At 40.0% G+C, this 17,371-nt stretch overlaps 1 protein-coding gene across 3 annotated transcripts in view; it reads right to left on the reverse strand.

Annotated features, from left to right (window-relative positions):
* LRP1B (LDL receptor related protein 1B) overlaps positions 1–17,371 on the reverse strand; it is a 778,324-nt gene that overhangs the window by 456,462 nt on the left and 304,491 nt on the right. The gene's annotated exons all lie outside the window — the stretch shown is intronic.

Consider the following 17,371-nt stretch of genomic DNA (forward strand, 5'->3'; position numbering starts at 1 on the left):
ACTGAGGCCCTACTAACATCACGTTCTCTGGAAAATAATCATTTTCCTCGATTTTGAAGGCTTCCAGCAATTGAAAAGATGAATGTTTATACAGTACACATAAAGGGAAAGATATCCACATTTAGGGTGCATTCGTAACATGGGGCTTATTGCATTAAAGGCTAGTTCTTCTGTTCCATTTTCCATCTTTCCTTTCACAATGCACACACCTCTTCCATCAAATCTCAACTGCAATACCACCATGTTGCAGTAACTGTCATTCACACAGCAGGAACAAGCAACTAATGTCAACAGAGTTATTGGTTCCACTTACGCTGCGGTTTCCCCATGATTCATTGCATTCCTCTCCCTCTACATTCTGCCATTATTCTGGGCTTTACCTTTTGGGCATTACTTTCAGTGCTAAAATACTGGCACATTCTGTCACGAAGAAAAACAGGTGAGGAGCACAGTACATGTTGGTATGCCGCCTCATAGCTTGTCACATGAGCAGCTGTGGTGTAAAAAGCTGAAAATTGTGGGGAAATTGCCGTGCAAAACTCTCACAATTTTCCAGGTTAAGGGGTTTGGAAATGGATGTTTCCTAGAATCAAATAACACAGAAATGAGTGATAAACTTGCATTCTATTTCAGAAAATTCCATAAGTTCTCCAGAAGGGGTAACTCTTAGCAGGTTAATATGGGAGGAATGATAGTGGAGTTGGTGAGCAGAGCAAGCCAGGATACATCCCCTAGTATCTGTATGCTTTATTCTTATTTATACGTGTTGATTCATTATATTTGGGAGTATAATACAAGTATCAGGTTGTGTACAAAATTGCCTAATTTGTACAAGGCTCATGCAACTGAACTCCTCTCCCTTTCCCCATCCCCCCTTGCTCCTCAAATCTCTTCTGGAATTTCACTCTACCCTTCAGAGCAGATTTGTAGGAAGCAGATTTGTAGGAAGTTTGTATAGGTTTTACTCAGGCATAGGCAAACTCGGCCCTCCAGGACCAGTGGTCAGGGATGATGGGAGTTGTAGACCCAAAACATCTGGAGGGCCGAGTTTGCCTATGCCTGGTCTGGTTGTTGTCTTTATAGCAGATAAAGGTAAAGGGATCCCTGACCATTAGGTCCAGTCATGGCCGACTCTGGGGTTGCGGCACTCATCTCGCTTTATTGGCTGAGGGAGCCAGCGTACAGCTTCTGGGTCATGTGGCCAGCATAACTAAGCCGCTTCTGGCGAACCAGAGCAGCGCACGGAAATGCCGTTTACCTTCCCACCACAGCGGTACCTATTTATCTACTTGCACTTTGATGTGCTTTCGAACTGCTAGATTGGCAGGAGCAGGGACCAAGGAACAGGAGCTCACCTGTCGTGGGGATTCGAACCGCGACCTTCTGATCGGCAAGTCCTAGGCTCTGTGGTTTAACCCACAGCGCCACCCTCATCCCTTATAGCAGATAAACACAGGAAAATTAGCAGAAATTGAGAGACATGTCATGTTCAAGCATTACTGCTGCACAACCTCCATTTGTTTTAATGGGATGTGCTCATGATCTCTACATACAAAGTGCCCACTGAAATTACTGGAGGATTAGAGTAGTAGTAAGAAGCACAAAGGACAAAGTTGCCACAGTGTCTGAGTTTAAAAAACTTTTTTTTTTCTGAGAACAATGAGGGGGCTCATCTGGCAGGTTTTTCTGTCATTTACACTGAAGAGAGCTTCTGTTGCAAGCCTTGTCTGCCCATCCCACCCCCCACACCCATTGACAACAGTGTGATTAGTAAATTGTAGAGCCACAACAACAATTCCTAAGCATCTTTATTAGAAGGCTTTCAGTTCCTTTTAAGCTTCCTCCATAGTGTTTTTATTTTGTCTCCTTTCGTAAGTGTAATTACACAGAGTTTTGTAATTGCTCCATACTCTATAATTACAGAAAATGCTTTTCCTAGTGAGAGAATTGTGTAAGGACTGCCAAATCGTGGTGTGATGTAGAGGCCCAAAATGTACACAATGTACAAGTGGAAAGGACATTGTTTCATGGAAGATATTTTATATATTTTGTTGCACAACAATAAAGTATAATATCTAAGCAATTTTTGAACCAATCAGTTCTGTGCTTGAATAGTTTCATGCAACATTCTGTTCTTGAAATGTATGCATGTTTACTAGTAAATGGATTTGCAATAATTATTGATAATGCACTGAAGCAGGCATGTTGTCCATTTAGGAAAGGTGTTCACAGCATTTCTGTTTTCCTCATGGCATTACCAACTTTATTTTCAGTTGGTCACACTGCCATTTAATGTTTTTTAAAGGTTTTGTTTTTATATGCTATTTTAGCTCACCCAGTTCTGAGATCATGGAAAAGTCACAATAAAAATATTTCTTATAGTGGACAATATTCTGTATTTCTATGTGACCAGGCAAAACTAAGTATGTTGTGCTAGAGAGTTGCATACCAAACCTTGCATTTCTCTTAGCAGAACAATTACTTCAAGCTTATAAATATTTACTTCTCTGTTACTGTTGTTAACCAAGGCTGTTAGATCCACTGGAAACAGTGACTTACGGTATTTAGAGCCATAAACTGTGGCTCTGAGACCCAAATTCTGTTCATCTTGATCACTACATAGACAACCCTGGTAGTCCTATCATTGCTCCCATTTCCATAGCTTCCAGAACCACTCCTGCTCCTTCTCTCTTGCTTTCAACCAGCTCCCTAAATCCTCAAATCTGCTGCAGGTAATTGCTCCTAAATCCTCGAATCTGCTGCAGGTAATTGCTCCTCTGGTGACTAGTCCTTCTCTAAGCACCATATTAAAGCTGGTTCAGGTATTTGCCACTAAAATGATTCAGCTCTCACCCACATTGACTGAATCATTTCAGTTTTCTATGGAATTATTTATTTGAAAGTATTCAGCAAATTAAAATAATTCTACTGATGAAAAACTTAACATGTCACAGGAAAGGCAAGGAAATTAGCCTTCTCACTGCTGAGATATGCTTTAATATGGCAGTGTCTAGAATTCAGTACTTAGGTCCAGAAATTGCAACTGCAAACTCAGCTACAAAGTTCACTACCTGCCAGGGGCCCTAGATTGGGGGCTGGCCAGGACAGGACAGGCCAGGAGCCGTGGCCAATGGAAAGGGGTCCAGCAAGCTGGGAAGGTCAGGACAGCCCAAGGAAAAGGATCATGGGGGAGTTCCTAGTGGGGGAATTTCCTTAGCTCATCTCACATTACAACCAGGCATAGACTCCACGTCTGTCCCCAGATCTGGCAGGTTCTGGCTCATCCACTTTGCCTATTGCACCATCAGCTACACCTCTGGAGTTTTCCAAAACCATGACTAGCTCTGCCTTTCCAGGAAAGGGGGTTGCCTAGCCTGTTCCATCTATAGAATCTTAGAATTGTAGAGCTGGAAGGGACCACAAGGATAATCTAGTCCAACCCCCTGCAGTGCAGGAATCTTTCGCCCAATGCAGGTATCGAACCCACAGCCTTGAGATTAAGAGTCTCATGCTGTACCAACTGAGCTGTCTCTGAGTTGGCAGTAGCACATCCTCCACTGTCGAAATCACAGAGGCACCAATGCAGGCATGAACAGACAAGATAGGCTAAGTCTTCTTGGTGAAGTGCTAGGTTGACTGCTTAATCTAAGGGTCAAAACTGCTTGCCATGCTATGTTGAGCCTGCCCCATTCTCTTATCACAGGATTGCAGGGGGCATGCGACTGTTGAATCAATGTATTTGTGCTTCGAGCCCCAAAACCCATCCCAAATAGAAATAAAGATGCAGTGGAGACAGAATTTTGTTTAAATGTTAATGGGCAAATTTTGGCCACAACTTTATTAAAATACACAAATGTGACTGGTATTGGCTTAGGCATTGGTATCAAACTATATCTGGCTTCTGCCCCACCCTGCAGGAAGTCTAGAAGGGTAAACAACCAGCAGTGGGATCTCCGTCAGTGTATATTGACTGATGCTCATCCCGGGGGTTCCCGGGGGTCCTGGCATGGCCCTAGCGCCTCTCCGGGCTTCAGATCCAGACCCGCAGATTCATTTAACGGAATACCCTATTCATTAGAGGGGCAGGTGATGGCCGCACCTCCCCTCCCCACATCCCCCTAAACCAATGCCTAACCGCCAAACCTTACAAAGTTGTGACGATTGCTAAGAGGTAGGCAAAAACCAAGTCGCCACAGCTAATCTGCCACATTGGAAAAAAATCCTACCTGGCCCTCATTCCAAAAACAGACCCACCGAAGTCCAAAGCAAGGCCAAACATGACCTAATTAACTGGTGGGTGGGCGGGTGTTCGGCAGCGTGAAGCAAAAGGAGGTCCCTACGTCGTGCTGCCAAATAGATACCCCCAATCCCAACCTTGCCATGCTGCTGATTGGCTAAAGGCCATTGGCATAACTGTGGCACCACCGGCTTGGAGCAGGGCAAGCCCCGCCCACAAGCCAGTTAGGGAAGAGTTTCAGGGCCGAGCACAACATGGACCCTCTGTTAGGAGGATCCAACTTACTTTTGTAGCCACGTGTAGCACTGATCTGAGCATTAAAGATTTTGGTAGAAACCTCACCCTGAGTTTGAGTTGTTCATTAGGTTGAAGCCAGGACACTGTCAAGGCACCTTATTATTTATTTATTGGTAAACACAAAAATATGCATTCAATAATAAGGTGAAACAGTTCCCACCAGGGAATCACCCATCAGTCTCAGCTAGGGCAAAAATGGGAAGGACAGGTCTCCATTGGGTTCTAGGACAATGCAAACAACTGATGTCTTCATTAACTTCTGTTCACTTTCCTCAGACACCTGAAAGCTACATAAATTGTTTACAAGCTGCAAATGGATGCTGCTGATCCCATTCGGGTGACCTCTTTTACAGACAGTTTTGAGATATAGAGAGGTAATTATGGTATCCACATCTCTGAATAAATCCTGCCTACTATATTCATTTACTCTGCTCTACATAAATACACTATCTGAAATAAATCCAGCACTGTCTGATCAGCGGTAGTTCTGCCTAAACATAATATTTAAATAAAGAAGAAAGGGAAAGGGTCATTATATGCCACTGATTAGCAAAAAGATGAATGCACCTTGTCTGGAAAGCTTATAAAATGAGAGCTAGAAATATAGGAAAATATATTTTTGCTCCTTCTATTCTTGTACATCAAGCCTGTTACTAGGGATACATAATTCTGTCCATTTCAGTTTCTCATTTTTTCAATCACAAGTTCATTTTTCCACATTTCCACATCAGTTCACAAATATTGTTTTAAAAATTCATTAAGAAAAATTCACCAGCATTTTAGTGGACATAATTTTTCTATTTTTGTGTGTGATATTCCTTAATATACACATCCTTGCAAGCAATTTCCTCTGGTTAATGCATTTTAAGCACACTTTCTTTCTTTCTTTTTCAAGCACACTTTCTTGAAACACTAATGTTTTTGTACACTTTTTTCCGGTGGGAGAATTGCATTGCAAACATAGGTTCTACATTCTTCATATAGTCAATGGTCAGTTTTGCTGCCGTGATTAAACTCTGCACGTTCATAGATAAAATAACAAGAAAATTACCCATTCTTATATGCAAAACAAACTTAATAAACTTAAGAAAGTGCAGGTAGCTATTGCCAAAATCTATGCGCATATATATCGCTTATAAGTCTGCTCTTGTACACAACCATTTAGAAATGTTGAACATTTGTTCTAGGTGGCATGGGATGAAAATAACCCTTCAATCTCTTAATTGGTTGTATACAAGAATAGACTTGTCAAATTGTGCTCAGTTCAGAATGCTGCACTGTAAGACAGATATAAACATTTTGGAATAGCTCCAAGGGCAAGGAGGATGGTCTTCAGAATGAGAAACAGAATGAGGAAAGGTTTAAGGAACTGGGTATGATTAGCCTGGAGAAAATGGAGGAGGATATGATAGCTTTCTCAAAATACTTGAAGAGTTGTCACATACGGGAGGACAAATACTTGTTCTTTGCTATGTGAAGAATAGCATTAAATCTAATGTGGCTAAGATACAAGAGGGTAGATTTCTGAAGTACATCGGAGTAAACTTTTTGACTGTAAGGGAAGTTCAACAATAGAAGCAATTACCAAGACTCTCCTTCACTGGAAGTCTTTGAGCAGAGGCCTGAAAGACACCCTCCAACACTATTATTCTATGGGGGGGGGGATTATATGCATGCAATCAATTGGTTTCTTTAGGCTACTGTCAATAGAAAGAGTTAACTACCAGATAATGGTAATTCATGTCACCAATGGGTTATTTGTTAATTAACTTCATTTTTTAGAATAGCCTCTTTTTGATTGTTAATCATAATATGCTAGCATCTAAGGTTAAATGTACAGAGATGCCTTCAATAAAAATATCTTCCTTAATGCATCTGGACACTAATTAGATTCCTTGTTTTTCAAAATCTAAGTATGAAATTTAATATTGAATAGATAACTTATGAGTCCATTATTTCTGTATAGAACAAACTCATGAGGGAGGGGAGCATTATAGAGAAAGATTGTGCCCAAGTCTTCAAATGAGACTTCATATATTTGTTTCAACATCTTACATGGGCCTATAAAGGGTAGGAGTGTCTAGTTCCATGATGCTGATTTCCTCTAAGTACCGGTATGTTCATTCTGCCTAGATGAAACATACTGCAAAGGCTATGGCATGGCACTCCATTCTTTAAGCATTAGAATACTGAGCAAAAACGAAAACAGGATAATATTTCATCTGTACATCGGTATTATGTATGAGAATGAGAAAAACAGAACAGAGAGCAAGAGACTGAACCTCGGATGTCTCAGCAAGCAGAAATAGCTATCAAATAGGTACAATCTGTGAACAGCTAAGTTGCGTTTCTAGCTCCTGAGAGTTTTTACAGCCAATAATAGACCGCTTCCTTCTTCTTTCTATAATTGCATGGATATCGGGCACAGTGGGTGGGAAAGATAACATCTTCAGCAGCTAATTAGCCAGAGACCTTTGCAGTTTCCAGCCATAGATGAAAGACTTTGGGGCAGCCCTGCACATATGTTCTTGACATTGTAGCCTTTATAGTTCCATAAAGACATTTATATATTTAAAGTTTATGTTATGTTAAGTCTATTGTGGTTTTTGTTGCAAAAGACTAACACCCAGAGATCAGAATCTCTATATCCCTCATGCTGCCATATTCATCATGTGTTGTTGTTTTTTAGAACGACCATGACATCTGATTAACGTGTTGATAAAATTCTTCAGGCTGTGTTAATGTCTCTGTGATACTTAACCACATGTGTACACATGTACACACAAGTTTTCTGACCACATGAGGGTGAGAAATTCTCGCCATGGTGGAATAATAATTTAATATAACTTTATGGTGATGGTAGAACTTTAGTAAATCTTTTACTGAAAAGCAAAATCTCAAAGGTTTTCAAATCTATGAGATATCTAATAATCCTTTTGCCAGCTGCTAAAGAATTTACTTAGACTCATGTAGTTAATATTGCTTTTAATAAACTTTTGCTAAAAGAAATAGATTTTTTATTTAAATCACAATTTGGAAATTTTATTCTATTCAATATGATGAAATCAGTCTAATCACAGGCCTAAGTAGCACTGAACAACACTAAAGTGCTTCTTCTTCTTAGTAACACCTGCATTATATTGTTTCTTTCAGATAAATGCTTTGTCCATGATTATCTGTGAAACTAATTAAGGAAGAAAACAGCCATTTGTTGTCATTTTAAAATTGCATGGCCACTTTGTATTGATGTGGAGCATTCTCCTTTGCTGATAGCAATGGTTCTGTTTGTGAGCATGGCCACTTAAGCCTTTATTTAACAACGGAGCAAGCCCTTGAGAAACAACAGCTCCCAGCATCAAAGAATAATACTTTCTAAAAAGCCACACAGAAGGATATAGAAGTATTAATTTCAATTATAGATTTAGTGTATGAAAAGGCATTTTAAATTCAACTTGTGCAATTTTCATACTATTATGTTAAGTATAGAGCTAGCAATATACAGTACACAATATAAATGGCATGAGTCCCAGTAAAATCCTTACATTCAATGGTTCAAGTCTTAAGAGTTCTAAGACCTGATCCCTTAAATATAAGCATTTTACTGGTAATCAAGTCCATTCATACGGTGTACATTATTAGTCATCCAATCACTTATATCGCTGCAGATTCAACTGGTTTTTTGCCATGCCATGAAGTGTCATTTAAATGATACACTAGCAGCTTGGAAACCACTTTTGTGCATGTTTGTCTCATGTAATAGCATTGAAAGCCCCGCGCTGTATGGGTTTCTCCAAAGAAATAGTTACTCTCCCTCCTGGTGGAGTGGGAATCATAGCACTATTGAGTTGGAAGAGACCCTGAGGACCATCTAGTCCAACCTCCTGCATTGCAGGAATCTCAAATAGATCATACATGATAGATGGCCATGAAACGTCAGCTTAAAACCTCCAAGGAAGGAGAATCCACCACCTCCAGTAGGAATCTGTTCCAACTCTTACTGTCAGAAAGTTCTTCCTGGTGTTTATTTGGAATCTCCTTTCTTGTAACTTGAATCCACTGGGTTGGTGTTCTAGCCTCTGGAGCAGGAGAAAACAGCCTTGTTCCATCTTCCATATGACAGCCCTTGAAATATTGGAAGATGGCTATCATGTCTCCTCTTATCCATACTCAACCATTCCTCATAGGGCTTGGTTTCCAGACCTTTTATCATCTTGGTCGCCCTCCAACTTGTCAAAATCCTTCTTAAGTCGTGGTACGCAGAACTGGACACAGTATTCCAGGTGTGGTCTGACCACACAGTTAGCTCTACCTGTTTGATTGCAAACTTTTAAATCTGGGGTGGGAAAGCTCAGGCCCAGGGACCACATCCAGCCCTCCAGGCATCTCAATGTGCCCAGACCACATTTGTCATAGACCCTGTTCTGCACCCTCCTCCAGTGCATTTGCCTGGTTGGAATGTCTTCTTGAAGTGTGATAGTGTGTGTGTGTGTGTGTGTAAATGTCTGAGTTCCTCATGGCTGGAAAATAGCCTGCCACAAAGGCAACAGTCACACCCATTGCTCTGTCGACTTTTGCCTCTGGCTTCACCCCCTACTGATATGTGGTCCCGGGAAGGTTGTTCACAAGGTTGGCCATTGTGAAAACATAATGGTATACTAGATAGAACTTTGGTCTGATCCATCAAGGCTCTTTTGTTCTTCGGGGCATGTCTGTGGAGCTACACATGGAAGGATCAAAGGAAACACTCCAACAAAGTGGGGAGGAATCAATCTGTTTTTTGCCATGGATGAAGTAGGAAGAAAATGCTGTTTTTCTAGGTAAAGCAAACAAATAAACAGATGAACTTGACTTTGCCCCAGCCAGGTAACAGGTGACATCATATTTGGGTCCATGTTAGTATCTACAGAGCCCTATCATCAGTATATAGTTAGTAACCAATCCTGTCATATCAGTGCCTTTTTGTTGAAGGCAGAAATGTAGATCAACCCAGATGAACCCATCACACGTTTCTATTTAAATTTCTTCTGCCTCATTTAAATGTCTAGAAAAGACGATACTTGCCCCTCACTCTTTATAATTTAATGTAGTACAATCATTAATGGAAATTACATTCATAGCACTTTTAAAATTATGTTAAAATAGCATTTAATTGACAGTAATTATTGAAAATTCAAAAAAGTGTCTCTAATACATGTCTCCTGCTTTTGGGAAGGAGCATTTAGGTTGTCAGCAGAACACTATTTGTGCATATTTTATTAATAAATGTTGTTGTTTTTTCCATTACAAGCAATTATATTGGATTTTAAAAATCTTAAACCATTTTCTTGATTTTTTCAAAGTACTAGAAATATGTTAACCCCTTTGCTGCAATTTATGCTAAGTGTGTGTGTGTGTGTGTATTTGTCCAGTAGCACCTTAGAGACTACAGTAGTACCTCAGGTTAAGTATTTATTTCGTTCCGGAGGTCCGTTCTTAACCTGAAACTGTTCTTAACCTGAAGCACCACTTTAGCTAATGGGGCCTCCCACTGCCGCCGTGCCGCCGGAGCACGATTTCTGTTCTCATCCTGAAGCAAAGTTCTTAACCTGAAGCACTTTTTTCTGGGTTAGCAGAGTCTGTAACCTGAAGCATCTGTAACCTGAAACGTATGTAACCCGAGGTACCACTGTATATGTATATGTATACAGTGGTGCCTCACAAGACGAAAAGAATCCGTTCCGCGAGTCTCTTCGTCTAGCGTTTTTTTCGTCTTGCGAAGCAACCCTATTAGCGGCTTAGCAGATTAGCGCTATTAGCGGCTTAGCGGCTATTAGCGGCTTAGCGGCTTAGCGGCTATTAGTGGCTTAGCGGCTTAGAAAAAGGGGGGGAGCGAAAAAAATCGCAAGACTCGCAAGATGTTTTCGTCTTGCGAAGCAAACCCATAGGGAAATTCGTCTTGTAAAGCGCCTCGAAAAACGGAAAACCCTTTCGTCTAGCGGGTTTTTCATCTTGCAAGGCATTCGTCTTGCGGGGCACCACTGTATATATATTGGAGGATGTGTCCCCAATCTGACCTTTAAAAAAATAAAATTATATAAGTCCTTTACAATTCTCTTTATGGAAATGAGATATCCCAGAGAATATTCTGTTGAAAGTATCTATTCCAATTCAGAAATTAAAAATCTATGTAACTCTTATCTGCCTTCCATAAGCCCCATTTTACAAATCAATCTATAAATTCTTCCAGATTTTCTCTAGCCACTATGCATTGGTTATCTCTTACTCTTTTCACATTGGGGTGGGAAAACATTTTTTTTAGATTGAGGATTATGTTCCCATCTGAACAACCTTTCAGGAGCTACAGGCCAGTGGCAGCAAGAGGAGGAAGTAGAGGAAAAAGTGGGAGAAGCAATAAATGTAAATGTTACCTTTGTAACACTAGGATAGTTTTTACACACATTCACACACCCCTTTCTAGCCCCCATCCAGGTTACAAAGAAGCATTATCAGAGTTCAGTGACATGTCCTAGCCAGGTAAATGCACCCAGTGACAGTATGAAGTAAGGCTGGTAAAGTGTGTGTCAGAGCAGGAGGTTTGGCTTGAGGATAATCCCAAGGGCAAGAAAGATCTGGAGGGATGCATTTCACCCCTAAGCCTGTTATCTCCTACCTAAGCTTGTCAAATTCCTACCCGTTTCCCATACAAATCTTAGAATCATTATTTTAGAAGCCAAATACCAGTCTAATTGTAATGAATAAAAAATAGATTAGTTCTAGTCCGTGTTTACTTGCCTGTTTTCTGGAACATTTGCCATGCTGTTAACATGATAAATGATTAACATACGGGAGAGCCAATTTATGTCAATTTATGACAAAACTCGCCCTGCAACTTTGGATTACTGCTACATAGCCATTTCCTGTGCATACTATTATGTAACACGAGGCTGAAAATATTAAGTTGCTGAGCCCGTCAGAAATTGACTAATTATTTTATGCAGCTATGATGGAAGGTGCTATGGTCAAGTGTTATTTAACTTTATAAATACTAAGGCTGGTGTTCATTAGAGCTGCAAATTCACAGCTTTATCATATAACCATTTAAATGTTAATCAGTCAAAAGGTTAGAACCATTATTAATGGTATTAAAGCTCTGGCTTTGATTCAATGCATAGGACACTGAACATGAGGGGAATCATTTCATTATTATTATTGTTTTAAACAGTGCACCAGTTAATAAACTCCCAATATTTTCTACACAGCACTGTATATAGCTCTTAAATGTATCTTCTGACATTCCTTGTTCTGCTATAATGGCATGACAGGCTTCATCAGCATGAACAATCCTTTGATCTAGCATATCCAGTGACAATGATTTAACATTTTGGAGGGATTGCATAGTTGCTTGCAACTGAAAATGTCTTATTAGTGACCGCTTGGTAGGGTGGGGAGGGAGACAAAGGTGTGGAAAATATCCATTTAACTATACGGTGGACTATATGTTTTCAGGCTTTATGACAACTGTGGGCTAGATTAAAGGCTGTGAATCTGATGTATGTTTGAAGATAGTCATATTTTTGAAGATATACTTTGAAGGTATACTTGAATTTTGATGTGCAAATGATCAAGGCACAGTTAAAGACTTGTAACTCCTGTTGATTTCAATGGAAAGAATAAAGCAGGCTTTTAGCTGTCTCATTTAAATAAGTGGAAATTAACATGCTTAAGAGCAAAATCAGACAATATACCAAGCACTTAAGTGAAACAGCAGCTTCCCTCACTTTGCAATAGAACTTGTGTCTTGAAGCTTGATCATAGCTGTCAACGGTTTCCCTTTTTTTAAGGGAAATTCCCTTATTCCGAATAGGATTCCTCGCAAGAAAAGGGAAAAGTTGACAGCTATGGTCATGATGTTCCATGTTAACTCACCCCACACAAGGAATGGCAGGCAATAATGTTCTACAGGGACAGGGGAACACTGGATAGCATTACTGTAGGAAAAAAGGTAATCTTTGCTAGAGATTACAGGGGGATGGGCTCAATATGTGGGAACCATTTTTGACAACAATCAGATATTTAGAGCACAGTAGGATGGCCCTAACTTTGGCTGGAGAAGCACTTGACCTCTAAAGATTGCTGCACAGATGCCCTCTTATGAAAAAGCACTGGGTGTATTTATTTATTTATTTATTTATTTATTTATTTATTTATTTATTTATTTATTTAACAATATGGATAAACCACTTGATTGCAACAAAGCCCAGCAATCCTCTAAACAGTTCACAGAAATACAAACTAAAACTAAAAATATCATAAAACAATTTAAAACAGGCATTTTAATATGTTTATGTCTATGGATCCGAATACACCAGCTCAACACCAGCTATTCAAAACTTAGATGCAAAGTTATTTTGCTGATTATTACATCTATTTAAGTGCATATGTAAGTGTGATTCAGGAGTGGAGTTTTTCCCCCAACCTACAAAGCCATTCTTCAGCATATCCTTTCTGATATGAAAACTAATGGTAGAAAGTCATACTATGTGTGAAAAACATGAAATGAAATGAAAAATAACTCTAGGTAGCATTTTCTGGAATGAGTGATGTAATATGTATGCCTTGCTTTCTGTTTACATCAGTGAGCCAGAGAGATCAGGACTGAAGGATTCTTTCATCACATTACTCTGTAAACTTTCATTTCTGCCAAGGTACAGCCCTGCTTCTACATGTTCCCCTTCCCATAATAGTTCTTTACAAAATTTACAAAATAAGTCATGGAACAATTGTATGTGTTTGTTTCAGGAACTTTGATTATTTGTATCAACTGAAGTAATGCAAAAGTCGTTTTCAGTAAGTCGCCTCCACACACACACACACACACATACACACACAGTAATGTGTGTGTTGGATGGGAGAGAATGTGGTCTCACTAGCTTCCTTCCTTATTGGTCAGGAACATCCAATTCTATTCTAATGATAATACTGGCATGGTTTGTTGGTGGCCCTATGGCCTGTGAAGATTAATGCACCTTGCCATACCTGCTTAGGGGACTGACAGTGCAATCCCATATATGTCTACTCAGAAGTAAGTCCCTTTGGGTTTAGAGGGGCTCACACCCATGTGTGTATAGGACTGCAGCCTGAGTTCTTAAAAACACAGCATCTCATCTCCTAAATTAGATATGGACAGTCCTTATAATTTTCCTGCAGTCACTTTTAATCTATTTCAATATATTTCAAGAGAGGTCAATGGCTTTCACAATGCAGAGGTCAATGGCTTTCACAATATGGTGGATGCAACTTCTTGTAGTATTTAGAAGTAAATCCAGGCCATCATCTCTGATGGTCAGATGCAGAAGAATCTGCTGCAGGGCCATTGTAATAAATGATAGTAAATAAACACTAAAGATAGAATAATTTTTAACAAATTATTATTATACATATATGGATCAGAAAGGAAACTATTGTTGATAAAGCAGGATTAGAGCAAGCTGGAATATTTTATTTAAAGACTTTTGCTTAATAGTAAAAACACAAAGCAAAAAAGAAATAAAACAAGTCAAGGCCCACAAAATTATTTCTGCTAACACTGCAGAGACAGGTTGGGTAAATGTCTGAACCTTCCCCTCCCTTTCAACCCCCATGTGCAGCAGTAAAGTAGTAAAATACCACTTTAAGCAGTTTGGGCTTCCTCAAAAGAAACCAGGAGCTGTAGTTTCTTAAAGGTGCTGAGAGATGTCAGGAGACCCCTATTCACAGAGTGGTTTAACAGTCCACCAATCCCTCTCCCAAGGGAACTCTGAGAACTGTAACTCAATAAGGGGAATAGAGGTCTTCTAACGACTCTCAGCACTCTCGACAAACTATAATTACCAGGATTATTTGTGGAAAACCATGAATGTTTAAAGTGGTATGGTACCAATTTAAATGTGTAGTGCAGATGGGCTCCAGATCCTTATGCCAGACAGAAGTGTGTATATACTATACAGTGGTTTAAGAACTTAATTCATTCTGGAGGTCTGTTCTTAACCTGAAACTATTCTTAACTTGAGGTACCACTTTAGCTAATGGGGCCTCCCGCTGCCGCCGCACTGCCACCACATGATTTCTGTTCTCATCCTGAAGCAAAGTTCTCAACCCTAGGCACTATTTCTGGGTTAGCAGAGTCTGTAACCAGAAGCGTCTGTAACCTGAAGCATCTGTAATATGAGGTACCACTGTATTTATGATAGGAACAGTAACATTACAAGTTTTGTGTCACTCTCTTGACAGCTCTGCATGATATAGGAGATGGTATATCTGGTTGCCTAACTGTTTTGTCCTTTTTAGGTGCTTATCAAGGAAGATAACACACTGTAACCACAAGAAAAACAGTATCAGGCTCCTGACAAAACCAGCAAAGAAATTAACAAAAAGATGTTTAAGAAGAAAGAATGGGAAGCCCCGAAATCAAACATTATCTTTGTTTAGGATTTAAACTGCGGTTGGAATTCCGTTCCAATTCCTAGACAGGTAGAAACAAAACAAATTCCTTCCAGTAGCACCTTAAAGACCAACTAAGTCAGTTCTTGGTATGAGCTTTCGTGTGCATGCACACTTCTTCAGATACACACGAAATGCACACGAAAGCTCATACCAAGAACTGACTTAGTTGGTCTTTAAGGTGCTACTGGAAGGAATTTGTTTTGTTTTGACTATGGCAGACCAACACGGCTACCTATCTGTAACTAGACAGGTAGATTTATTTTGAAATCTTTCAGGGCAGCATGTGCTCTGTTCTTCAAATTTTATTTACCGTAAACTGACCACAATATATATTATTTATGAAGTTAATTAATCCATATATTTTTTGCACTCTCTGTCACAGAATAACTGTGGACATTAAGTTTAGCCAGACTGCAACGGGTGTGAAGGAAAACAAGAGGAAGCGTTGGATCCAATTCTGCCCCTCCATATGCAGAAAGTTTATTGACCCAGTGGATGTCTCCACTAAGGGAAGATGAAGGAAGATGGCAAAATAGCAACAGCAGCAGAAGCAGCTGCTGTGAGACATGATTATGTGGTTGCCACCTAGTACAGTGGTACCTCGGGTTACATACGCTTCAGGTTACATACGCTTCAGGTTACAGACTCCGCTAACCCAGAAATAGTACCTCGGGTTAAGAACTTTGCTTCAGGATGAGAACAGAAATCGTGCACCGGCAGCGTGGAGGCAGCGGGAGGCCCCATTAGCTAAAGTGGTACCTCAGGTTAAGAACAGTTTCAGGTTAAGAACAAACCTCCAGAACGAATTAAGTACGTAACCAGAGGGACCACTGTATCCCCAAAGCCAAAGTGTTTCTGGAGAAAAAGTTGGAATTGAGCATGCTTGAGGCCTGAGTGGTTCCACTCAGTGGAATTTGCTGCCAAGGAGTGTGGTGGAGTCTCCTTCTTTGGAGGTCTTTAAGCAGAGGCTTGACAACCATATGTCAGGAGTGCTCTGATGGTGTTTCCTGCTTGGCAGGGGGTTGGACTCGATGGCCCTTGTGGTCTCTTCCAACTCTATGATTCTATGATTCTAAGATGGATGGCAGACTAAAGGCTGTATAACAAAAACCAAGAAATAAAACCGGTATTCATCTTACTGGTGTAGCCAGCATACATTAGAGTAGCAGCGGCGGCAGCAACAATAACAACTGCTTATAGCAAAGGCTTTGTGCTTTGCTGAAAGTGTGCATACGTGCTCACACACTTTCTGTAAGTCTCCCATCTTTTTCTCTGTGAGTTTCCTGCCCTGTTGCAAGAGGGTTTTCTCAGTGTATATGACCTGGGGGAGGTGGGTTTTTCTTCTTCTTCTGGCAATATCTCCTTCCCAGGGTGGTTCCACAACAATCTCCTCCAGAGAGTTGAGAGACCCTCCAAAATAGCATGGAAGGTAGTGGGGGGACTGTAGGGGGAAGATGAATCAGCAAATGAATCCTCCTCCTCCCTTTCCATTAGTGGCAGCAGCTGACGCATCAAAAAATCTACCCTCAAGAGGACCTACATTTGCATGCATGAAACACAACTGGAATGTTTTTCATTGTAAGCAATCAATACAAAGCAATAGTACTTTTACAGTACAATCCTAACTACGTATGTCTACCTGCTTCTGAATTATTTTTAACTCAATGGCATTCACTCCCTGGGAGGTGGAGCTAGGACTGTAGCCTTTACCACCAATTACCAAACAGATTTGGTAGCTTTTATTTCTGCATGTTATAGTACTCTTTCCTTCCATAGGCCAATGAACCATCCCAATCAGAAAAGCTGACTTGAATATAGGATTGGGACTGAATGGAAAGGGTTCCAGGGTTCCAGCACCACATATTCCCCAATTAAATATACAATATAATAAAAATATAATAAATATAATAAAAAGTTTCTACTTAGTTACAGTGCTACCATTCAAATAATTGTTCTGATACAAATGAAACATGTTCCAATTTTGGATTTTGTATCACTTGTTCCCCTTTCATGACCTATAAACCTGCTGCATTATGAGAAGCACAAATGTAGCTATGACTAACTGTGGTGATTATTTTTCCTATTCCTCCTTTATTACAAAGGCAAAAGAGTAGAATTTGTGGCAGTGGACTGATGACTTTCATGCCTCAAAAGATACATTGCACCTAATGCATCATGTCCTTCAAAATTCACATTTAGTCCATATGTTTTAAACAAAGCAAGTGTTGTTGTTTTTTAAAAGTTCCATAATATATATAAACTGTAGGTGTTTCCCCCCTGCCTATTAGACCAAATAAAACATCGTGATGTTCTTCTTCCTAAGGAGAACAATTCCACATGATTGACTGTTATACTGGAGATCCCAATGTGTGAAAA

This window comes from Podarcis erhardii (genome assembly GCF_964252035.2).
Source record: "Podarcis erhardii genome assembly, chromosome: 1".
In the NCBI taxonomy this organism is placed as follows: domain Eukaryota; kingdom Metazoa; phylum Chordata; class Lepidosauria; order Squamata; family Lacertidae; genus Podarcis; species Podarcis erhardii.